The sequence below is a fragment of the Callithrix jacchus genome, chromosome 9 (assembly GCF_049354715.1).
Source record: "Callithrix jacchus isolate 240 chromosome 9, calJac240_pri, whole genome shotgun sequence".
NCBI lineage: Eukaryota > Metazoa > Chordata > Mammalia > Primates > Cebidae > Callithrix > Callithrix jacchus.
Window position 1 is genome coordinate 87,162,822 of NC_133510.1, and position 24,031 is coordinate 87,186,852.

At 33.3% G+C, this 24,031-nt stretch overlaps 1 long non-coding RNA gene across 2 annotated transcripts in view; it reads left to right on the forward strand.

Moving 5' to 3' along the window:
- LOC144577779 (uncharacterized) overlaps positions 1–24,031 on the forward strand; it is a 174,588-nt gene that overhangs the window by 137,926 nt on the left and 12,631 nt on the right. For both annotated transcript variants that reach the window (XR_013522363.1, XR_013522364.1), the window contains one exon: positions 19,898–20,063. This is a non-coding gene — a long non-coding RNA (uncharacterized LOC144577779). The remainder of the gene's footprint in view (positions 1–19,897; positions 20,064–24,031) is intronic.

Here is a 24,031-nt window from a genome sequence, read left to right on the forward strand (position 1 = left end):
CCAACTCTTCTTTTTAAATAATATTAAGACTATGTTAACACTTTTCAATTCTAAATAAATTTTAGAATCAGTCCCTCAGTTTCTGCAAGAGAAAAAGTATACAATAATTTTGATTTGGACAACATAAATTTGTATAACAATGAGTCTTCCAATTCATGACTGCATTATTTTTCCTCATTGATATACATATTTTTTAATGTAAATATTGTAGTTTTTAAGGTAGAGAGTTTGAATATGACTTATCAAACTCATTCCTAAGAATTATTTAGTAATATACTTAATGTAGTTAATTGTTTCAATTGTTTATTGTTCATATAGAAATACGATTAGCATATTGACCTTGTGTCATACAATGCTGCTCCATATATTAGTTTGAGTAGACATGTGAATGCTTAAATTTTCCCATTTATCCAATTAGTTCTGCAATTAAGAGTGCCCCTGAGCAAAAACCACCCACATGATCATACTCTATTCATGGAATATCCTCATACTCTACTATGATGTTTTTGATTATTAAATAAAGTGATTTCTGCTTATAGTTTTTCTTTCTATTTAACTGTATTAACTACAATCTCCAGTTTAATGCTGAATAGTAAGACAGCTTTGTCAAACCTTTCTGTTACTTGTGATGATTTTAATATTTTATCATAAAATATGTTACTGTGTATATCTAAGATCTGTCTTTTAATTTTTTTGTTTATTCCTAGTTATATGATACTTTAATATAAATGTGCACAAAATTCTATTAAATTATTAATGTAAATTTATTTGTCACATTAAAATGTCTGCTCTACTACTAATAGTGGTCTTGAGTTCAGAAGAATAATATACTTTGTCAGAAATACTGTGTTTCACACACACCAAGTATACTTACTTTTAAGAAAACTATACAATAAATAGCACAGTATGATTAGAGACATATGATGATTTAATTAAATTTTTATTTCACTATTAAGTAAAATTTTTGAGGCTATTTATGCCAGATACAAGATAAATGATAATATAGGTGAAGAACATATGCTAGACCAATTACATAAATTTCATTGTCAAGATTGTTTATTGTATGATAAATAACAGGTTTAAGATTAAGCAGTTGCATCAGAAAATGACTTATTGTCACATATCACTGAGGTGATGTGTGACTTTTAATTATAAACACCTGCTTATTTGAATAAAAATGGTGACAGGACAAAATTATTTGGACTCTTAAAGCTATATACACAAACTCACTTCATCCCTCATGACCTTGAATATCCCATATATGATGAGTGGGACGTGAGCATCTGTGTTGTGAATCATGATACCTTTGTGCTCCTATTGCAAGTTGTACTATTTCCTTTTAAAGCTAAGTAAGCTTAGTGCTGCTTGATTCCTATCCTGTTTTAGGAGTCTGATCATCAACTTGAACTTAGAACATTGCTGGTAGAATTAATTAAATTGACAAAGATTACATTTAGATATTTATTATTTTTACATAACCCTTATCATCCTGAAATAAATTCTACATGATTATGATATATTTTATTGCTATATTACTCCATTTTAACAATATTTATTTTGCAAATTCATTTCTTCATGAAAATATTATTCAGGCAAACATTCACATTTCTGATCATGAATGAGACTGGCCAATAGATTTATTTCTTTGTTGGTTGATCAGTTTGCTTGTTGGTACTCTTTTTTTAAAAATATAAATTTAAACCAAGACTTTGTAAGGTTTGTAAATTGTTTGGATAAGTCTCCATTTCCCCACCTTCAAAATGGTTTATGAAGATGAGAATGATCTCTTTCTTGAATGATTGCTAAAATTTTTCCTAAAATGGTCTTAGCAATATCTTTCTCTTCTAAAGTAAAAAATGTACTACCTTCTAGGGTTTTTATGGTGTTAGTTCTTATGTTTAAATCTTTAATCCTTCTGGAGTTAATTTTTGTGTACAGTGTAAGGAAGGGATCCGGTTTCAGCTTTCTGCATGTGGCTAGCCAGTTTTCCCAACACCGTTTATTAAGCAAGGAATCCTTTCCCCATTGCTTGTTTTTGTCAGGTTTGTCCAAGATCAGATGGTTATAGATATATGACATTACTTCTGAGGCCTCTGTTCTGTTCCATTGGTCTATATCTTTGTTTTGGTACCAGTACAATGCTGTTTTGATTACTATAGCCTTGTAGTATAGTTTGAAATCAGGTAGTGTGATGCCTCCTGCTTTGTTCTTTTTGCTTAGGATTGTGTTGGCTATGCAGGCTCTAGGTTGGTTCCATATGAAATTTAAGGTGTTTTCTTCCAGTTCCATGAAGAAGGTCAATGGTAGTTTGATGGGGATAGCATTGAATCTATAATCAAAAAGTGGGTGAAAGATATGAACAGACACTTCTCAAAAGAAGGCATTTGTGAGACCAACAAACATATAAAGGAATGCTCATCATCACTGGTCATTAGTGAAACGCAGATCAAAACCACATTGAGATACCATCTCATGCTAGTTAGAAAATTTAAAAATCTGGAGACAACAGATGTTGGAGAGGATGTGGAGAAATGGGAACACTTTTATACTATTGGTGGGAGTGTAAATTAGTTCAACCATTGTGGAAGACAAGATGGGGATTCCTCAAGGTTCTAGAAATAGAAATTCCATTTGACCCAGTAATCCCATTACTGGGTATATATCTAAAGGATTATAAATCATTCTATTATAAAGACACATGCACACAAATGTTCACTGCAGCACTGTTTACAATAGCAAAGACCTGGGACTAACCCAAATGCCCATCAGTGATAGACTTGACAAAGATAATGTGGCACATATACACCATAGAATACTATGCAGCCATATAAAAGGATGCATTCATGTCCTTTGTAGGGACATGGATGAATCTGGAAATCATCATTCTCAACAAACTGACACAAGAACAGAAAACCAAACACCATGTGTTCTCATTCATAGGTGAATATTGAACAATAAGAACACATGGGCACAGGGAAGGGAATGTCACACACTGGGATCTTTTCGGGGGTGAGGGGCTGGGGAGGGACAGCGGGGGGTTAGGAGGATGGGGAGTGAAAACGTTAGGAGAAAAGCCTAATGTAGGTGATAGGGGATGGAGACAACGAATCACCTTGGCATGTGTGTACCTATGTAACAATTCTGCAAGATCTGTAAATGTACCCCAGAACTTAAAGTACAATTTAAAAAATAGTGAAAGAAAAGATATAATAAATACTGGAGTGTTACTAAAGGGAATAGATACTTAAAAATACAAAGGATCAGTAAAACAAAATGTGGTTTTTTAATAAGCAAAACTGATAGATTTGTACCTACACTAAATAAGAAAAAAAAGCCAAAATAAATAAAATCAGAAACAAAAGTAGTAACATTACAATTGATTCCACCAAAATACAAAGGATTATTAGAGACTATTCTGAAGAACTATGTACCGATGAATTGAAAAATGATACTATTATGAACTATACATGAACATATTGGAAAAACTACAGGAAATGTTTAAATTCCTGGACATATGTAACTTACTAAGATTGAACCAAGAAGAAAAAGAAAATGTGAACATATTAATAATTAACATGGTTTAATCAGTAATGAAAAGTCTCTTCAGACAAAAGTCCAGGACTGGATGGCTTAAGTGCTGATCCTCATAAACTATTGAAGGACAACAAACACAAACTCTTCTCAAACTATTTTGAAAAATTGAAGAAGTCGGAATTCCTTTCTAATTGATTCTATGAGGCCAGCATTGCCCTCATACCAAAACCATACAAGGACAAAATAAAAACGTAAAACTACAGCACAGTATTCCTGATGAAAATAGATGCAAAATGTTTAACAAAACACTAGCAAATGGAATCCAACTAGATATCAAAATGATAACAGACTATAATCAAATGGGATTTATACCAGTGATGCAAGGATGGTTCAACATACACAAATCAACATATATTATACATCTCATCAACAGAATGAAGGGAAAAAGTATGATTATCTCAATATATGCAGAAAAAATATTTAATGAAATTCAACATTCCTTTATTGTAACAGCTCAACAAATTAGGCAAAGATTTTTTGGCTAAAACATACAAAGCACCAACAAGAAAGGACAAAATATAAAAATGGGACTATAGTAAACTAAAGAGTTTTGCCCTGTGAAGGAAACAATCAACAGAGTAAAGAGACAAGCTGTAGAGTAGGAGAAAACATTTCTAAATTACTTATCCAACAAGAGACTAACATCCAGGATATACAAGGAAGTTGACACCAAAAAATAAAAGACAGTCTGATTAAAAAATGGACAATCGATATGAATAGACATTTCTCAAAACAAGTAAAAATGGTCAATAAATATGTGAAAATATTCTTGACATCACTAATCGCTATGGAAATGCAAATCAAAATCACAATGAGATTTTATTTATCCAAGTTAGAATGTCTATCATAAAAAAAATAAGTGAAGATGAGAAGAAAATAAAATGTATACACAGTTGGCCAAAATGTAAATTAGTATAGCCATTATAGAAAACAGTGTGGTGATTTCTCTAAAAACTGAAAATAGAACTACCATATGATATAGCAATCTCACAATAAATCTCAATGTATTGCTGTATTTATACAATATATAAATACATAACATATTTATGGATGATACATAAATACTACTTTGGGGTACTTATTCAAAGGGAAGTTAATATAACAAAGAGATACCTGCCCCTCCATGTATATTGCAGCATTATTCACAATAGCAAAGATATAGGATCAACCAAAATGTCCACTGATGGATGGATGAATGAATAAAGAAAGTGTGGTATATATACTCAATGGAATGTAAATCAGTCACACAAAAATCTGTTATTTGTAGCAACCTGGATCAGCTTGGCAAACATAATGTTAAACAAAAGAAGTCAGGCACAGACAGATAAATACAGTATATTCTCACATATGGCAATTAAAAACAAATATGAGTTCATCAAAGTAAAGAGTATAATTGTTGGTATTAGAGGCTGGGAAGGGTAGCAGGTGGGGAAGGATGATGGGGAGAGATTGGTTAGCAGATACAAAATTATAGCAATACAGGATGAATGATTCTTGGTATGTAGCACTGTAGGGTTCATATAGATAACTATAATTTATTCTTCATTTTCAAAAAGCTAGAAGAGGAGATTTTAAAAATTCGTAGCACAAATTATAAATATTTGAGTGATATATATGCTAATAACCCAGATTTTATGATTACACATTGTATAGACCTATCAAAATATTCTGTATTCCATAAATATATATAATTATTATACATAATCTACAAATAAAAATGTTGAAGGAAGGTCACTGGTAAGATTTTCTAGAACAGGTGATACATCAAAGGTTGCAAGTAACTAAGAAGAAACTATGTATAAAACAAGTGGAAAGCACCTCTCTGCATCTCTTAAAAATAAGTTAAATACTCACAACCAACAGGGCATGTATTTAGAGTTATTTTTCTTTTAGTGGCAGTATATTTTGTTGAGTCATTTATGTTTTATTTATGGTGATACTTTATCTTAATTATAGCATTCTATGGTAACCACATGACTAGCATCAATCAACAATTTAGCTTGTCTTGGAACTGGTTTTACAACAACAGAGCTAGCCCTTGTTTTCCTCTTTATCTTCCCCCCTCCCCTTCCCTCCTCTCCCCTCCCTTCCCTTCCTTTCCCGTATTTTATGTATTAACAGTATTTGTTGCAAAAAAAAAATTCTCATACATAATTTTATTTATAGTCTTTGGTTGTCCCTTTCAAGATAGATTGTTACTGGATATAACAGTGAATTTTCACACACACAAAAATTTAGGTAAAATAAGATATGAAATAGTAAATTTCATAAATACTCAAAAATATGATAACAGGATTTAACTAAAAAAATATTTTAATACCTGTGTCTTATCAAAAGATATCTGTATTGCAAGTCTGGTACTTCATCCAGTATCCTCCAAGTTTTTTGGGATACTTTCTACCATTTGTGTGTTTCAGAAGAGGGTACTACAAGTTACTAGATTCCACTTTTGACATCCTTTGAAATCGAGACAGTGCTTGAGAATTCTTTTTTACTCTGGGACTATCCTTACCTAATGAACCACATGCATGTGACAGTAAATTAGAAAACTCAGCCTCTTTGCCTTATGTTAGTTTAACTTAGAAGTGAAACTTATATTCTAGTGTTCTTCTATGGGATCAGGCTTAAGCTACCCTCTGAATGATTTCACCTGAGGTCTTTTTTTTTTTTTCCTTGACTTCCTCCTGTTTTCTGTACATTTCCTTATTGGCCACCCACTTTTTATGACTCCAGAAGGCATCATTCCCACTAAATAAAATGTGAATACTATCTTAAAATGTGTGCAACATACCAATCGCAAATGCAGGGGGAAAAAATGGTGAGACAAGAGAAAAGTGAACCAATTATTGTTCCTAATAGATTTGAAGGAGGAAGGAATGAGAGATAATTTACAAGTGGAGATGATCAAACACTTTTTTGTTACCTAACTACCATTAAAATTTGTATTATGCAGCAATCAAAAATGATGAGTTCGTGTCCTTTGTAGGGACATGGATGAATCTGGAGAACATCATTCTCAGCAAACTGACACAAGAACAGAAAATGAAATATCGCATATTCTCACTCATAGGCGGGTGATGAAAAATGAGAACACATGAACACAGGGCAGGGAGTAATACACACTGGGGTCTATCGGGGGAAATAGGGGAGGGACAGCGGGAGGGGATCTGGGGAGGGATAGCATGGGGAGAAATGCCAAATGTGGGTGAAGGGGAGAAAGGCAGCAAAACACACTGCCATGTGTGTACCTATGCAACTATCTTGCATGTTCTGCACATGTACCCCAACACCTAAAATGCAGTAAAAAAAAAAAATTGTATTTTTTGCAGTAGACAACTTCTAAAATGGGCTACAGTGATCTTACCTAGCAATATTTATCTACTTATGTAATCCCTTCCATTTACATTCAAACTAGATCTGATGATTTGTTTTAAATGAATAAAATATGACAAAGGTGATGGGACATCACAACTGAAATTAAGTTTCCAAATATTGCAAGTTCTGTGTTGCTGGTGTTCTTTCTCTGACCTCTTGTGTGCTCATTTCAATGAAGCCAGATACCAAGTTAAGAGCTATCTGATGGAGAGGTCTACATGGCCAGAAAAATATGAAAGCCTATTTTCAGTAGCTTGTAAGAAAGGAAGGCCTCAGTTCAACAGAATGCAGGAAATAAATTCTGATAACAAGCAGTAGAATGAGCTTGGAAGTATGTCTACCCCCAGTCAAGCCTGCAAATGAGACTGCAGTGCGGGCCAACATCATAGCTGCATTGTTGTGAAAGATCCAGAATCTGAAGGTCTACCTAAGCCAAGTCTCAAAGCCTGACTTACAGAAATGGCGAGATAATAAACATTGTTATTTTAAGTCACTAAGTTTTGACACAATTTGTTCCACAGCAACACAAGAGATAACTAAACACAAACTCTGCCTTAGATTTCATCTACAGGGAAAGGAGGGTATCACCCCAGAACTAAATGTAAGGAATAGTGGAAGACAGAGACAACAAATACTGTTTTCTGTTTTACTCCAGGAAGCCTTCTCTGTCAAAGCAATCATTGAAAAATCTGGAGAAGATACTCTAATTTTAAGCATTCTACAGTCTCATAAGGAGATTTATAGCCAAAGCAGGATGTCCTGATAAATAACCAAATAATTAGTAGTACCGAATTCCAAAACCCTATTTTATAATTTATAAAACCGTAGAGGTTATTAAGTTTTTGTTGTAATCTCTAGTTCAGAACTCCCACCACAAATAAATTGTCTCTATATAAAGATTATATTAGTATCCCACTGTTGTCTCTGTTTCCATCATGTGAAATTCATACATGTGGACACATACACACTTGCACACATCCTCCTGTACCATTTAAATTTAGAAGACTATATTGAAGATTGGAATGCTGGTGGGAAGAATTGATTTATTTATGTCCAAACAACATACATTGATTTAAGTAGAAACATAAAGAACCAATAATTACAGTTCAGATTTCCCTCCAAAAAGACATATTTATAAACTGTTTTATGTTATCTGATCTCTAGTTCCATGTCATCTCAACATTTAATTATCCAGTCAATGCTCTGACCCTTAAAAGTCTTTGTTCCTTCTTTCTTAAAAACAAAAATTAATGTTTTGTATTTTCTTACAGAGCACAGTTGGTCTCTCTCTTCAGTTTCTGAGGCCCTTAGATAAATACCTATATGGCAAAGGTCAATCTCTCTGCTCTAGATTCTAGTTAGAGTATTTTCCTAATAAAAACATAGAGATTTTTAATTGAATTGTTTGAAGATGCTACTTTTCACCTGGAATTGGACTTTGTTTATTCTCTAGTTGAGATGTGTACTATGAGCACTGAATTGTGCTGCCCAAATATCCTCCCCTTTTTCAGGATGGAATCATTAGTTCCTCCAACTCTGCTTAAAATGGGACAACTGAACCTAACAGCTGAAAGCAACTTCTTCATTGCCATGGATGATAACAGTATACATAGGAGAGACGCCTTATCCAAATTTGGCACATCTCTTTCTAGTCATTGGTGCAGGCTGCACACAAATCTTTGCCTCAGAGTTTTATTCCTGGTAAGCTTAACTTGCAAATATTGGCAAAATAAAAATGAGGATTTGATGATGTTAATGAGGTGAATTTTAGATATGTTGGAGTATGTGTACTTTTAGACATTTAATGTAAATTGTGCACTAGGCAGCTGAGAAAATAAATACAAGAAATGACCATGTTGAAGATAGAGATTTTGTAGTAATCAATGCACTGGATATATTTTAAAGCAGTTAAGTACTTCCTTCACATTGAAAAACACTTGTCCTTTGGTTCCCAGGACAAAGGATTCCTGCCAAAACTGGGTTCCTCAGAACTTTTTTTTAAGTTCACTACTTATTTCATCTCTGCTTATTTAACAGTCTAATTAATTCACATACTCAATAATTAATTCATTCTAATAATATTTGATGAATTTCTATAATGTGCCAGACAGGATCTAAGATGTTGTTGAGAAGAGCACTTGGCACTTTTCAGCTGATTGTTAGAAAGCATCCATCATTGATGTAACAGAATAGTAATCCCAGTGTAATGGTAATATTGAGTGTCAACTTGATTGGATTTAAGGATGCAAAGTATTGTTTTGGGGTGTGTCTGTGAGGGTGCTGGCAAAGGAGATTAACATTTGGGTTAGCTGACTGGGAGAAGCAGACACTACTTCAATCTGGGTAGGCACCATCTAATTGGCTGGCAGTTTGACTACAATAAAGCAGGCAAGAAGTTGTAAAGACTAGACTTGCTGAGACTTCCAGCCTTCATCCTTCTCCTGTGCTGAATGCTTCCTGCCCTTGAACATCAGAGTCCAAGTTCTTTAGCTTTTGGACTCTTGGACTTACACCAGTGATTTGCCAGGGGCTCGCATGCCTTTGGCCGTAGACTGAAGGCTGCACTTCAGCTTCTCTACTTTTGAGGTTTGGGGACTCAGACTTGCTTTGTTGGCTCCTCAGCTTGCAGACAGCCTAATATGGGACTTTACTTTGTGATCATGTGAGTCAATACTCCTTAATAAATTCCCCCTCATATATACACCTATGCTCTTAGTCCTGTCCTGCTTGAGAACCCTGACTAATACACCCAGCAAATATTCTAATGTGTAAATTCTTTTCATGTGTTTAGCATCACAAATAAGGCCAGTGGAGTTGGGAAGTAGTCAGTGGAGTAGGATAATATATGGAGATGAGCTAAAGAGAGTGGTATGTATTATATAATATAGGTCTTTAGATCACGCTATGAAATTTGTTCTTTATTTTAATAACACCTGGAAGAAATTGGAAATGTTATGTAATATACAAAATTTTTAATTTTTACAAGAAAATGTACAGAACACCTGCTCTGTGCTGGTTTATATCTTTTAGTGCTGAGATGGAATGGAGAAAAAAAAGATTTTCTACTTGTCATTTATAATATATTCTCAGAAAAAATAAGCAATAAATAAATGAATAACCAAGTAATTTTGAAATAAAATATTAGGTAATAAATCTCATGCAAAGAAATGACAAATTATTATAAGCAAATAAATGAGTTTTAGAACAACGATTTGGGTAAGTCCACCTTAGTTGAGGGTGTAGCAAGAAAAGAAAAGCGATGAGAACAGAAGCAAGGAAACTTCAAGAAGATTCTCTCAACTGAGAGGAAAGTAGAAAGCCCAATTGGAATAGTTTGAGAACAGTATAAAGTGGTGAAAAGTATGAGTCTAATTTTATGGAGGATGGCTGTAAAAGCTTTTCCTGGGAATAGAAAAAAATATGTGATAATTTGAGTTGGATAGGTATGTGGAATCCAAGGAGTTTTTCATATGGTTCCATTATGTACTTTGTTCACTGATGAAAGACATTGTAAATGGTTGAAAATACAGTGACATGGCAAAGAACAGAAATAATTTTAGAGGCCAAATTCTAAATTAGGATTGAGAGAGTGTGAGTCAAGTTAGATATTGAGGAACTGGTAATAAGCAGTAAGAGGGTAACTTCACTATAAGAGAAGAGACACCTTCAATTAAGTGAGACGAGCTTTGCAAAATTAACAGATAGAAAGTGAACTCACCTGGTTTCCTTCAATCTCATTCTATTTCCTTCCTCGATTAGTTGCTAGAATTAACTAATTTTCCAAGACAGAAAAACAAATGACAATCTTGAAATCCCTTTCCTCGTCGTTAAAACCCAACAAAACCATCTATATTGTCTCTGAAACCTCCACATTCAGTGAGCCATTACTGTTGAGGTGGGGTGGGTTTTTCACAGGGTCTGAGTATCAGCACTTGGGGATGCTTTCTTGTAACAGTGGCTGCTCTTTACACCTGTGGTTTTTATATTCAGAAGTGTTCTCTTTACTTCTTACTAGTCAATTGCTTATAACTCCAGTTCCCTATTTTAGTTCATAATTCTTTAAAATAAAATTTCCTCTTCGAACTACTATGTGGATTCTCTCTCCCAATTTTAATCTGACTTATAAACCCCATAAACATGAAATTCTAAACCAGAGGTATTAAAAACAGATTGATTGTTTTTTCCACTAGATGTAATAGTTATTCTATATTGACTAATATTCTATATTTTCATTGAACAGTAAACTTCTGATTTGTATGAGTGTATTGCTTAGTAATCAGACCTTTTAAAATGATACTTATTACCCATGTGGATCTAAGTTTTGCCAGGCAGTTTACTTAGTGATTAGAAAAATCATTCACTTAATAAAGATTGAATGAGCATTTGTCATATTATTCGATTGTTTTAGGTCCTAGAAATAGAGAATTGAATTAAACAGATAGTCTCTAATATCAATAATTACCTCTGATTTAAAATCATAGAGCTGTAAATCCTACCACTGAAGTTTCAAATTGCCTCAGCAATTTTGGGGATGTATATAGGCTGTGAGTTCTTAGGATCATAAATACTCATGTGCAAAATTCATACATTCTATAGACTGTATTATTTAACAGGTAATATTATGTACACCTACTAAGTTTACACCAACTAAGTTTACACATGCTACTAGTAAAAATAAAAAGCTAACAAATATGACATTTATGTTAGTTTCATTGGGATTTTTAAAATCTTTTTTTAATTGTACTTTAGGTTCTGGGGTACATGTGCAGATCACACAGTTGTTGCATAGGTGCATACATAACCAGGTGGTTTGCTGCCTCCATTAAATCTTATAGTAAAGAATATAAAAAAAGTGGTTTGGCTCCTTTAAGAAGAGAAAGATTACAGTTACAGTGACGTTTTCTATTCACATAAAGTCACATTCAAAATGTGTATTGAACTATGTCACAAGTTTGTAAGTTTCACCTATGGCAGATGAGAAATCCTTATGGGCTATATTGCCTACAGCTACTTCTATCCCAATCTGTTCCTTTTTGAAAATGATTATAAAAGGATTATTTCTGCTCAGAACTAATGATCAACTTAAATGTATTTTCATGAGTGTTCTCTATTTTTGTGAAAGTTATTAAAAATCTTGACACCATTATATTATAAAAATAATTAGTTGCGACTAATCTGCCTGATAGGATTGAAGGGATAACAGTTATATGATTAACATATGTACAATTAAAATATAATAAATTATAATCAAAGAACATGCAAAGTTTTGCACTTTAGATTCATATTTTATTATATTATATTATTTTTTAAATATGAATGAATATTGGCATTCAGTTTTGCAATTGCAAATGTGACAATTTAAGAGAAATGCCTGGTCAGTCAGGCTCGAAGATCAGCTTCCAGTCCTTTATACTGTTTCTCATTCTTAATTTTTTGTTGAAATTAACCTTTTCTGTTGTGAAATTTTGTATCTTACTCTTAGAGGCCACCTTCTTATATAATTTAGAAGAGACTAAACCATTGTCTAACGATTTTTATTCCTGCAATAAAATATTGTCAAAATTTTCAAACAAAAATATCCAACAAGCCATTATTTGATGCTCTTTTTAAATCAGAAACAGAATTTTACCAACATGTAAGCAAAGATACTATCTACTTCTGCATATTTATATTATAAAACTCATTTTCCTCTCACATCTTATTTTGTTAACCACATTTGAATTTTTGGTAGCATCATTCTCTCAAATATCCAGGATTGAATCATTTCATCTACAGTTCCTCTCTTTTTCTTATTTTCCACATGTGCTAAATTTTATATTTCACTTTAATTATATACTTTCGATCACCACACAATCATTACAAACCCTTACATAATTTTTGCAGTCATTCTGTCCTGGGTACCCAGCACTGTGTTGGAGCTGGGGATGCCTCTTGAACCCATAGCCTAGTATCTGGGCATTTTCTGCTTATATTCCATGATGTTTTATCAATAGTCTGTTAAGTTTTCTTCATTTACTATTATTAGTTTTTATCCAGGAGAAACCTCATCTGTTCATCTGCCAGATGGAAGAGTTAATTATGCTTTCTTTGCTTGTTTGTTTGAAATACTTTGGGTATTTCATTGTGTACTTAGGTGGGGGTGAGGTCCTTCTCAAAACTATTTGTGAAAAGCAGTATAATATGCAGACTCTCATTTCAACTGCCAGAGTATCTGTTGCAAAAAATATTATTTTCTCCTGTCCCCACTTCCTGAGACTCAAGCACTGAAAGGCAGCAAATGAGAGTTCATATAATCTTGACCACACATTGTAATTCAGATGTTTCTGCCCCTTACTTGTCTAAATAACTTCTTATACAAGAACAGAAAACCAAACACCGCATGTTCTCATTCATTAGGGAGAGTTGAACAATGAGAACACGTGGACACAGGGAGGGGAACATCACACACCAGGGCCTGTCAGGTGATAGGGAGATGGGGGAGGGATAGCATTAGGAGAAATACCTAATGTAGATCATGGGTTGATGGGTGCAGCAAACCACTATGACACCTGTGTACCTATGTAACAAACCTGCACATTCTGCACATGTACCCCAGAACTTAAAGTAAAATTTAAAAAAGAACTTTAATGTTAAATTTTACACCTCCTTTCTGGATGCAATATGGTATCACCAAACACTTGATATTTCCTGCCACATTAATTGGTAGAAGTTGCAGATTTTGAAAAGGTGTCAACAATGTTAGGAAACAGTCACCTAGAACAGGTATTTACTTTAAAAAGGTAGCAGCAGGAGAGAGAAGAAAGATGATTCCCAAGTTTTCTGTTTGGCACAAACTCTGATTTCTCTGAATCAAGAGCAGAATGTGGACAAGAAACAAACAACAACAACAACAAAAAGAACACTCACGGCACCATGTTTCATGAGGTGATGAGACAATCTGCCGCTGATGGTGTTTATAACTAATTTATATTAATTGATATTTATCCCAATTTCTTCTATCAGTTTTCTATTGGTCTTAGATATAGTACTTTAAATAAATTTTTATGTGCTCATGTTCTGGGACTATTTTAGATGAAAGTAGAAAGAAACTGACTCCATTTTAATCCAGAAACTTACCCCTTTCTTCTTTTTTACAGTGTAAATATTGAATGGGTTTCTTCTCTTTTTTTTTTTTAAGATTCCATTCTTCCATTAATTTATTTATAATGCTATCTGCTTTTTTCCTTTTACTTCTAGAACACCAAGAAAGGAACGTGTTTCAAAACTTTAGTTTAATAAAGAGAAAAAGAAATACAGAGAGAGAGAGAGTAGATGAACTTACCCATGAACATGTACAGAACACAGCTGTGTTTGCTTTCTTTTGTATCTTTAAACACCAGTTTGATATTACCTTTCTTTTAAAAGAATGTTGCCATAGATTTCCAATAAGACATTTTTGGACCACTTTTAAAGCATAAGAGAGAAACATACCCATACTGTCAAACATTTGTATTTTCTCTTTATCTTAGTAGTTCTATTTGTGAATATATGCATTATAATAGGATTGTATACTTCAAATAAAATATAATTTGTGTTCTTATATAAATATGATCACAATTGATCTATAACGTGGGAATCACTAATTGTCTTATAACACTAAGTTTAAAAACCTAGAGATAATTGTCGATAATTTCAATATCATTTTAATATATTGTTAGAATATATTACTTTAGCATAATGCATCATATCTATATTTTAAAGCAACTTATTAAAAATGAAAGGAGGTATTTCTCTCTGTTGAAGGTCTACCACAAACATAAAATGCATTTAAAAGTAAACAAACAAAGACACATATCAAGATGGCTTGGCAGAATAATGGGATGAAATGAGGTGTGTGATAAGCACAGCATGTCCTTAGGGAAGGAATGAACAAGCCACATCTCTAACACAGTTTGTGTTTGGGAATTAACAAAACAAAAGTTCCATATAGGCCGTGATTTGGTAAAAGAGAAAATCCTGTATTTTAAAACATTACATAATATTACAGCTTTTTGTATTTTCTAAAGTCTTCTCTGTTACTTTTAGATGTAATATGTAACCAAGTAGATCATTCCTGGCCTAAATAGGTAGTGGCAAAAACAACCTAAGAATTAAATCACCATTTTAGAGCATGAATTTTCAAGTAGTTAAATATACATTTATCTAAAATGTCATGTTTTAATGTTTTACTACATGTATAATACGTATTCACTGTAGAAAATTTAGAACATACTAATAAGCAAAAAATAGAAACAAAACATTCAGTATTTTTGCAGAATAACCAAGAAAATAAGTAATACAAAGTGATTATTTTTTTCTAATTTAATTATCTCTTTAATACTGTTGTTATATATTAAACACTGAATAAACTATTCCTTGAATTATTAAATAAATGAATAGAAACATATAACATAAATTATAAAAGTTATTACATCTTATCTACATAGTTTTTATACTTTAATTTCATCTATATAAATATACTTGTAAAACAACTGCTGAGTAACAATAATCATGTATCAATCAATTAATATAAAGTACCATTTTAAGGGTTTATGCAAACCCAAATAAATAGGTATTATTTTCGTCTTTATTTTTCCAGTGAGAAAACCAAGACACAAACAGGCAGGATGTCTTCCCAAGTTTACATAGCTGTTATTAGTGCTAAAAGCAAGATTTGATTATAGGAGCCTGCATCAATAATTTGTGTCTATAAATATTTCTTCTGATAGATATAATTGAGAAACTTATACAAAAATAAAGAAGATGGAGATCTAATAATAAAATATAATAGTTTCAATTTGCTATTATTTTTAGGGATTATAAGTGAGTCCAGAGCTTGTACTGAAGCTATATTCCATAAAATCTTCCAGGACATAACTTTCTATTATTTTGTTCCACCCTGCAGATTTTATATTTTCCAAGTCCCCTCAAGGTTTATTTGGATGCTCCAGACTTTACATTTACATTTTAACCTAACAGAAAAAGAAAGGGGGGAATAAAAGAGACACAAGCTGTATCTTAGAAGAACCATTCTGAATTTTATACACATCTCTTTTCCTATATCTCAAAAACCAAGGTATACTCAGCCATGGGTACTGTGAAAGGAAATTGGAGTTACATTATCTTAAATGTTATCTTATTCTAAATCAGGAGGAAAACAAATATTAGTTTAGCGTTAGCAGTCTTCATCATAGGGATATACCTAAATATTATCAAAACTGGTAAAAAAAATTATTCCCAAGTTTACATAACTATTAAGTGTTAGAGCTCTGTTTGAATTTAGCAACATGTTCATGGCAATGAAATAGCAAGAAGTTTAAAAAAAAAATCATGTTGGCCAGGCATGGTGGCTCATGCCTGTAATCCCAGCACTTTGCAGGGGCAGGGGGAGGAGGTTGATCACCTGAGGTTGGGAGTTTGAGATCAGCCTGGCCAACATGGTGAAACCCTGTCTCTACATAAAATACAAAACAATTAGCTGGGTGTGGTGGCATGTGCCTGTAATCACAGTTACTTGGGAGGCTGAAGCAAGAAAATAGCTTGAACCCAAAAGGCGGAGGTTGCAGAGAACTGAGATGGTGCCATTGCACTCCAGCCTGCGTGACAGAGCAGGATGCCATCTCAAAAAAAAAAAAAAAAAAAGAAAGAAAAATCATGTTGATAGAAATAGGTTATTTATTTATTTATTGTACTTTAGATTCTGGGGTACATGTGCAGATCATGCAATATTGTTGCATAGGTACACATATGGCAAGGTGGTTTGCTGCCTCCATCCCCTCATCACCTATATCTGGGATTTCTTTCCATGTTATCCCTCCTCAATCACCCTATCCCCAGCTGTCCCACCCTTAGACCCCCCCCAACAGACCCCATTGTGTGATGCTCTGCACCCTGTGCTGATGTGTTCTCATTGTTCAACACCTGCCTATTAGCACGAACATGTGATATTTGGTTTTCTGTTCTTATGTCAGTTTGCTGAGAATGATGGTTTCCAGATTCATCCATTTCCCTACAAAGAACATAAACTTATAGTTTTTTATGGCTGCATAGTATTCCATGGTGTATATGTGACACATTTTCTTTGTCCAGTCTATTATTGATGGGCATTTGGGTTGGCTGCAGGTCTTTCTTATCGTAAACAGTGCTGCAATGAACATACGAGTGTGTGTGTCTTTATAATAGAATGATTTATAATCCTTTGGGTATATACTCAGTAACGGGATTGCTGGGTCAAATAGAATTTCTATTTCTAGGTCCTTGAGGAATCACCACACTGTCTTGCACAATGGCTGAACTAATTTACACTCCCACAAACAGTGTAAAAGTGTTCCTTTTTCTCCACATCCTCTCCAGCATATGTTGTCTCTTGATTTTTTTAATGATTGCCATTCTAACTGGTATCTCAATGTGGTTTTAATTTGCATTGCTCTCATGACCAGTAATGATGAACATTTTTTCATGTTTCTCAGCCTCATGTATGTCTTCTCTTGAAAAGTGTCTGTTCATACCTTTCACCCACCTTTGAATGGGTTTGTTTTTTTCTTGTAAATCTGCTTTAGTTCTTTGTAGATTCTGGCTATTAGGCCTTTGCCATATGGGTAGATTGCAAAAAAATGTTTTCCATTCTGTTGGTTGTCAGTTCACTCTAACCTTTGTTTCTTTTGCTGTTCAGAAACTCTTATGTTTAATTAGGTCCCATTTGTCTATGTTGGCTTCTATTGCCATTGCTTTTGTTGTTTTAGTCATGAAGTCCTTGCCTATGCCTATGACCTGAATGGTTTTGCCTAGGTTTTCTATTAGGATTTTTATGATGTTAGGTTTTATGTTTAAATCTTTAATCCATTGGGAGTTATTTTTAGTGTAGGATGTAAGGAACAGGTCCAGTTTCAGCTTTCTGTAGATGGCTAGCCAGTTTTCCCAACACCATTTATTAAACAGGGAATCCTTTCCCCACTGCATGTTTTTCTCAGGTTTGTCAAAGATCAGATGGTTGTAGATGTGTGATGTTTCTTCCAAGGCCTCTGTTCTGTTCCATTTATCTATGTCTCTGTTTTGGGGCCAGTACCATGCTGTTTTGATTACAGTAGGCTTGTAGTATAGTTTGAAGTCAGGTAGCGTGATGCCTCCAGCTTTGTTCTTTTTGCTTAGGATTGTCTTGACTATGCAGGCTCTCTTTTGGTTCCATATGAAGTTTAGAGTGTTTTTTCCAGTTCTGTGAAGAAGGTCAATGGGGATAGCATTGAATCTATAAATTTCTTTGGGCAGTATGGCCGTTTTCATGATATTGATTCTTCCTAACCATGAGCATGAAATGTTTTTCCATCTATTTGTGTCTTCTCTTATTTCCTTGAGCAGTGGTTTGTAGTTCTTGAAGAGGTCTTCCACATCCTTTGTTAGTTGTATTACTAGGTATTTTATTCTCGTTGTAGCAATTGTGAATGGGAGTTCACTCATGATTTCACTCTCTGTCAACTGAAATAAGTTTCAATGTGAATAACTTGCAACAAGACCATAATGATCATTCTTCTAACATAATGAAAAGAATCAGAAAAAATAAAAGTAGTATAAAGCCAATATTGTCTTTTATTTTTAAGTAAAATACTTCCAGAGATGGAGATATCCAATTTTCACTGTATAAAAATTGTTCATATTCAGCCCAAGGAAGAATTTGTTGAGAATTCATTAAATGAATTGCTTTAATAAATGAGGGGTATTCCCACTGATAGTTAGAAATCATCTATGAATAAATTACACTTCATCCAAGTTTTGTATGTTGGATACACAAATCTAATTTTTATAATTCATTTGTATAACCACTTTTTAATGTTTTCATCTGAGTTCTCACTTAAAAGTCTTCTATAATGCTTTAAAACAAGAAGAGTAGAAGATATCTGACTTTAAACATTAACCGCTCATATTCTTTAGAATAAAATTAAGAGAAAAAAATCTGGGCTAAGACAGGAGGATGGAAATAAAAGATTCCCTAAAGGAGGAGGAAAATGGCTGTCCCTAAAGTTCAAATAAACTATAAAGATAAATCTTAGGTATTCAGAAATTGTTTGAAGTATTCTCTGGAATTTCGGTAGTTTAATATTTTACAACTAAAAAAATGTCAATTTATGGAATAAAGAATCAATAAATCATCAAAGTCTGCATAAAAAGAAAGATGTAAAAATGTCATTTCCGAAGACTCAGCAAGATTCTCCTCTTTTGTTAAATATATATAGAGACTTTACACAGTGGCTAGTGCCTGTAATCCCAGCACTTTGGGAGGCCAAGGTAGGAGAATTGTGTGAGCCCAGGAGTTCGAGAGCAATCTGCACAATGTAATGAGACCTCTGACTCTACAAAATTAAAATAATAAAGATTTGCTGTGTGTGGTGGCATGAGCACGTGGTCCTAACTACTTGTGAGGCCGAGGTGGATTGCTCGAGCCTGGGAGGTTGAGGTTGCAGTGAGCCGTGATTGCACCACTGTATTGCAGCTTGGGTGACAGAGCAAGACCTTGTCCTCCCCCGCCCCCCGCCCCCACCGCCAAAAAAAAAAAATAGAGGAGAGAGGTGGCGAAACAAAAGAAAACAAAGTTCCTCTGTAGTACTTACTGAGTACTGGCCATGAAAATGAGCCACTCAAATCTCCTGCTTTAGGGAGAATAATTGACTGACAGTCTCAGCTGAGGCTTCTGTAGACTCACATCTATATCAAAGCTATCCTTCTCCTGTGCTGCTCCCAGCCAGTTACTGAGCAGAGCCTTGTAAGATGCTGAATCATTCCTTTGGGAAGTAGGAGTCCTCTGACAGGTGACTTTGACTGGAGGATGCTTTACCCTGGACATATTTTTCTCAGAACTTTACCTTAGTCTGAGGATTTTTCTACTCAAACCTCCATCTTTCCACTCTTCTTCACACAGGTCAAATCTGCTTGTGATCTGAAGATTTTCCTTTATTCTTCACAGTCGCTTTCTCTAATTAATCTCTTGTGGATCTAATGTTGTCTGGATGTCTGCTTCTTAGAGAATCAGAAAGGATGCACTTTGTATAGCAAGTTACTTCAGGGAGTGAACAGTAGCAAGCAAGGTATAGAAAACTTACTGGTAATATATCCATTATTAGGATTATTTTTACTGTTAAATTTTGTAAATCTTATCAGCAAATAGCTGACTTTTCCTAGGAACTTTTGAGATAAACTTTAAAGGTAGAAATAACATTAATATAGCATGATTTTGAATTTGTTTAATGTTATGTTAACTTTAATCAGAAATATTGATTAACATGGTACAGAACAACTTCTATTAAAACATATGTCCTCAGATAATGACATATAGCTTGGGGATATTTCTTTTATCTTAAAAATTTCTCTGACAACTTTAAATCTGAGTTCTTTCAATAAGTTAATGAAAATAAAATAAACAATGAAGAATACTATGGAACAAATTTACAAGTATAATATTCATGAAACCCTTTATATATTTATATAATAAATACATTGTTCATAAGCAGATTATGTTTTTCTCATTATATAATTCTATAAACAAAACTAATATATTTTAAAACCTTAGCTTTTCATATGTCATTGCATCTTTATTTTTGTACTTAAAGTGAAAATTTTATTAGACTGGCATACAAACATGGGAATATTGATAGGACCTCTAGTACATACTATATACTTAAATTGCATTAAAATACCCACATGCAAGTTAAGTTGAGATTATTAAGTAGTTTAAGAAATTTGGAATTAATTATACGATAAATACTCTTGTCTAAAATAGTCTTTTTCATTATCTTCAATTATTATAATCTACTTAATATAAAATTATTTTTCATTGACAAACACAATTAATTTTCAGTTAGGGATAAAAGGCAAATTAAGACCCAGTTAAAAGTCACCCTTTTATCACTGCATAAAATTGTCTATCCTGTAGTCTCTGATTAGAGTTAACTGTTAAGCAGACATTAGTAAACATGATGCTATCAATTGTAAAAGGTATGTCATTCAGACTCATGAGAAGACAGTACTAAGTAAGAAAGCTACACAGATAGAATCACTGAAGGGTACTATACAGGATTGAAAAATGCCCCTACATTTCTCTTTTCTTAAAACTTCACAATGTAAACTTATTTGAAAATGCAATCTTTACAGATATAATAAATAACTAAGTTTGGATAAGGTCATTAGGTGATTAGAATGATCCCAAAATCCAATGACTGAAGTCTTTATTTAAAAGAGAGAAAAATTCAGAGACAGACATGGGGAAAAGGCTTTTTGTCAACAGTGGCAGGGCTTGGATGGATGCAGCTAAAAGGCAGGGAACACCATGGGTTATGGGTAACAACCAGAAGCTTGGAAGGGGCAAAGAAGAATTCTCTAGCTTCTTCAGAGGAGTAGTGGTCCTGCCAAAATCTTGATTTTAGAATTCTGGCTTCCAAAACTAAAGAGAATACAATTCTGTGGTTTTAAGCCATCTTGTTTGTGGTAATTTATTATGACAGCATTAAGAAACTGATATAGATACCTTTCTACTATTAAAAACTTAATCATAAACAAATGTTTCGCCCTTAGATTGTTCATATATTATTTTATTTACAAAGGGATAGGTGATTTTAAAATATGGAACATTTATAATCTTTCCCTAATAAGCAAAAGGGAATATTTTAAGCATATCATATTTTGGATGATAGTACAACAGCATTATCTTTAAAACACATATCCATAAAACATTCTCTGTAACCTGGCACCATCACTCAGAATTAAATTTTTATTTATGATGGACTATTGGCAATATCTATGGACTACACATACATATATTAATATTTTCCACATTAAATAACAAAAACAAAAAGTAAATAAAGGAGAACGCATTAGCTAAACATCTACCAACACATAGTACAGTACAGTAACCAGCCTCTTCTAATAGCAGAAAATACGTGGCTTTTAAAAAAAGAAAATTAATGTATTTGTGTTTCAGAGCAACATTATGTATACAGAAAAATTGAGAATCTTATGCTGTGTGTGTGTGTGTGTGTGTGTGTGTGTGTGTGTGTGTGTGTTTTTGTTTTTTGTTTGTTTTTTTCCTTTCTGTGGAGAACGGGGTCTCACTATATTGCCCAGGCAGGTTTCAAACTCCTGGGCTCAAGCTATCCTCCCGCCTCTGCCTCCCTAAGAGCTAGGATTACAGGCGTGAGCCACAGTGTCTGGCCGAAAAATTGAGAATTTAAAGAGTTTCCATAGAGCTTCTCTCCTCCCACATACCATTTACCTTACTATTAGTATTTTTATTAATGTGATATATTTGTTAGAATTGATGAATTACTATCACTATCACTGTAGTGAATATTATTATTCACTACAATTCATGTTTTACATTAGGATTCACAATTTGTGTTATATAGTACTTTGGGTTTTGACAAATGCACAATATCATGTATTCACTATTACAATATCTTATAGAATGTTTTAACTGCCCTAAAAACTGTCCTTTCTACCCAGTCATACCTCCCCTTCTTCTCTTCAGAACCCTGGCAACCAGTGACTATTTATTTCTAAAGTTTTTCTTTTCCAGAATATTATATAGTTAGAAAAAATAAGACATATTGCCTTTTCAGACTCAATTCTTTCACTGAGTCATGTGTATTTAAGGTTCTTTTATTTTTTTTGTGGTTTGATGGCTAATTTATTATTATCACTGAATAATATTTCATTATGTCTGTGTAATAGAGTTTATCCATTTATCTCTTAAAGGATATTTTGGTTGCTTCCAAGTTAAAGCAATTATGAATAAAGCTGGTATAAACATCTATGTTCAAGGTTTTGTGTGGACATGAGTTTTCAACTAATTTGTATAAATACTTAGGAGCATATAATTGCTGGATCATATTGTAAGCCTATGTTTAGCTTATAAGAAACTGCCAAACTGTGTTCCAAAGCAGCTGTGCCATGTTGAAGTCTCACCAACACTGAATTAAAGTTCCCGTTGTTCCACATTCTTGTCAGCATTTGGTCTTGTCTGTGTTTTGGTTTTTAGTCATTTTAATGGCTGTGTAGTGGCATCTCATAGTTGTTTTAATTTGCAATTCTTTAATGACACATGATGTTGAGCATCTTTTCATCTTTTCACATCTGCCCTCTATATATCGTCTTTAGCAAAGTGTTCATATGTTCATATTGTTTTGCTCTTATTTTATTTAGATGGTTTTTATGCTGAGTTTTGAGTTCTTTGTATATTTACAATGTACAAATACATCTGATAAAGGATGTATCAGATAGATGTTTTCCAGATATGTGTTTTAGAAATACCGTCTCCAGTCTGTGGTGCACATTTATATTCTCTTAATTTTAACAGAGTAGAAGTTTTCAATTTCAATAAAATCCACTGTAACAATTTTTTTCGGTTTTGTTGTAAATTGTAATACCAAGAAACTCATCACCAAACCCAGGATTGTCTTCCAGAAGTTTTATAATTTTGCATTTTACATTTATGTCTAGCATCCATTTTGGTAAATTTTCATGAAAGGTGTCAAATATATGTCTATGTTTAGTTTTTGTGTGTTGTTTTTGCATGTGGATATCCAATTAGCCCAGCACCATTTGCTGAAAACATAGTCTTGCCTCTGATGTTTGGCTTTGCTTCTTCACCAAAAGTTAGTTTACTATATTGGTATGAGTCTATTCCTAGGCTCTTTATTGCAGTCTATGCATTAGTTTGTTTATTATTTTATCAATACTACAATCTACTAATAATTGTAGTTTTAAATGGTAGGGCTTAAAGTCAGGTAATGTCAGTTCTTTGGTGTTTGTTAATGTTATATTGGCTGATCTGGGCCTTTTGCCTATTTATATAAACTTTAGAATCTATCTGTAAATGTTCACAAAATAACTTGCTTGGATGGATTAGACATTTTTTAAAAGGCACTAAAAATGGTAATCTGGGTAAATGTAAACTTTTGGCAAATGCTGAATTTTCATTCACTTAGTTAAAAAAATTGAAAAGTGTGAAATTATTTTATTACCTTTAAACTAATATTAAGCATAATTGCATAGCAAGAAC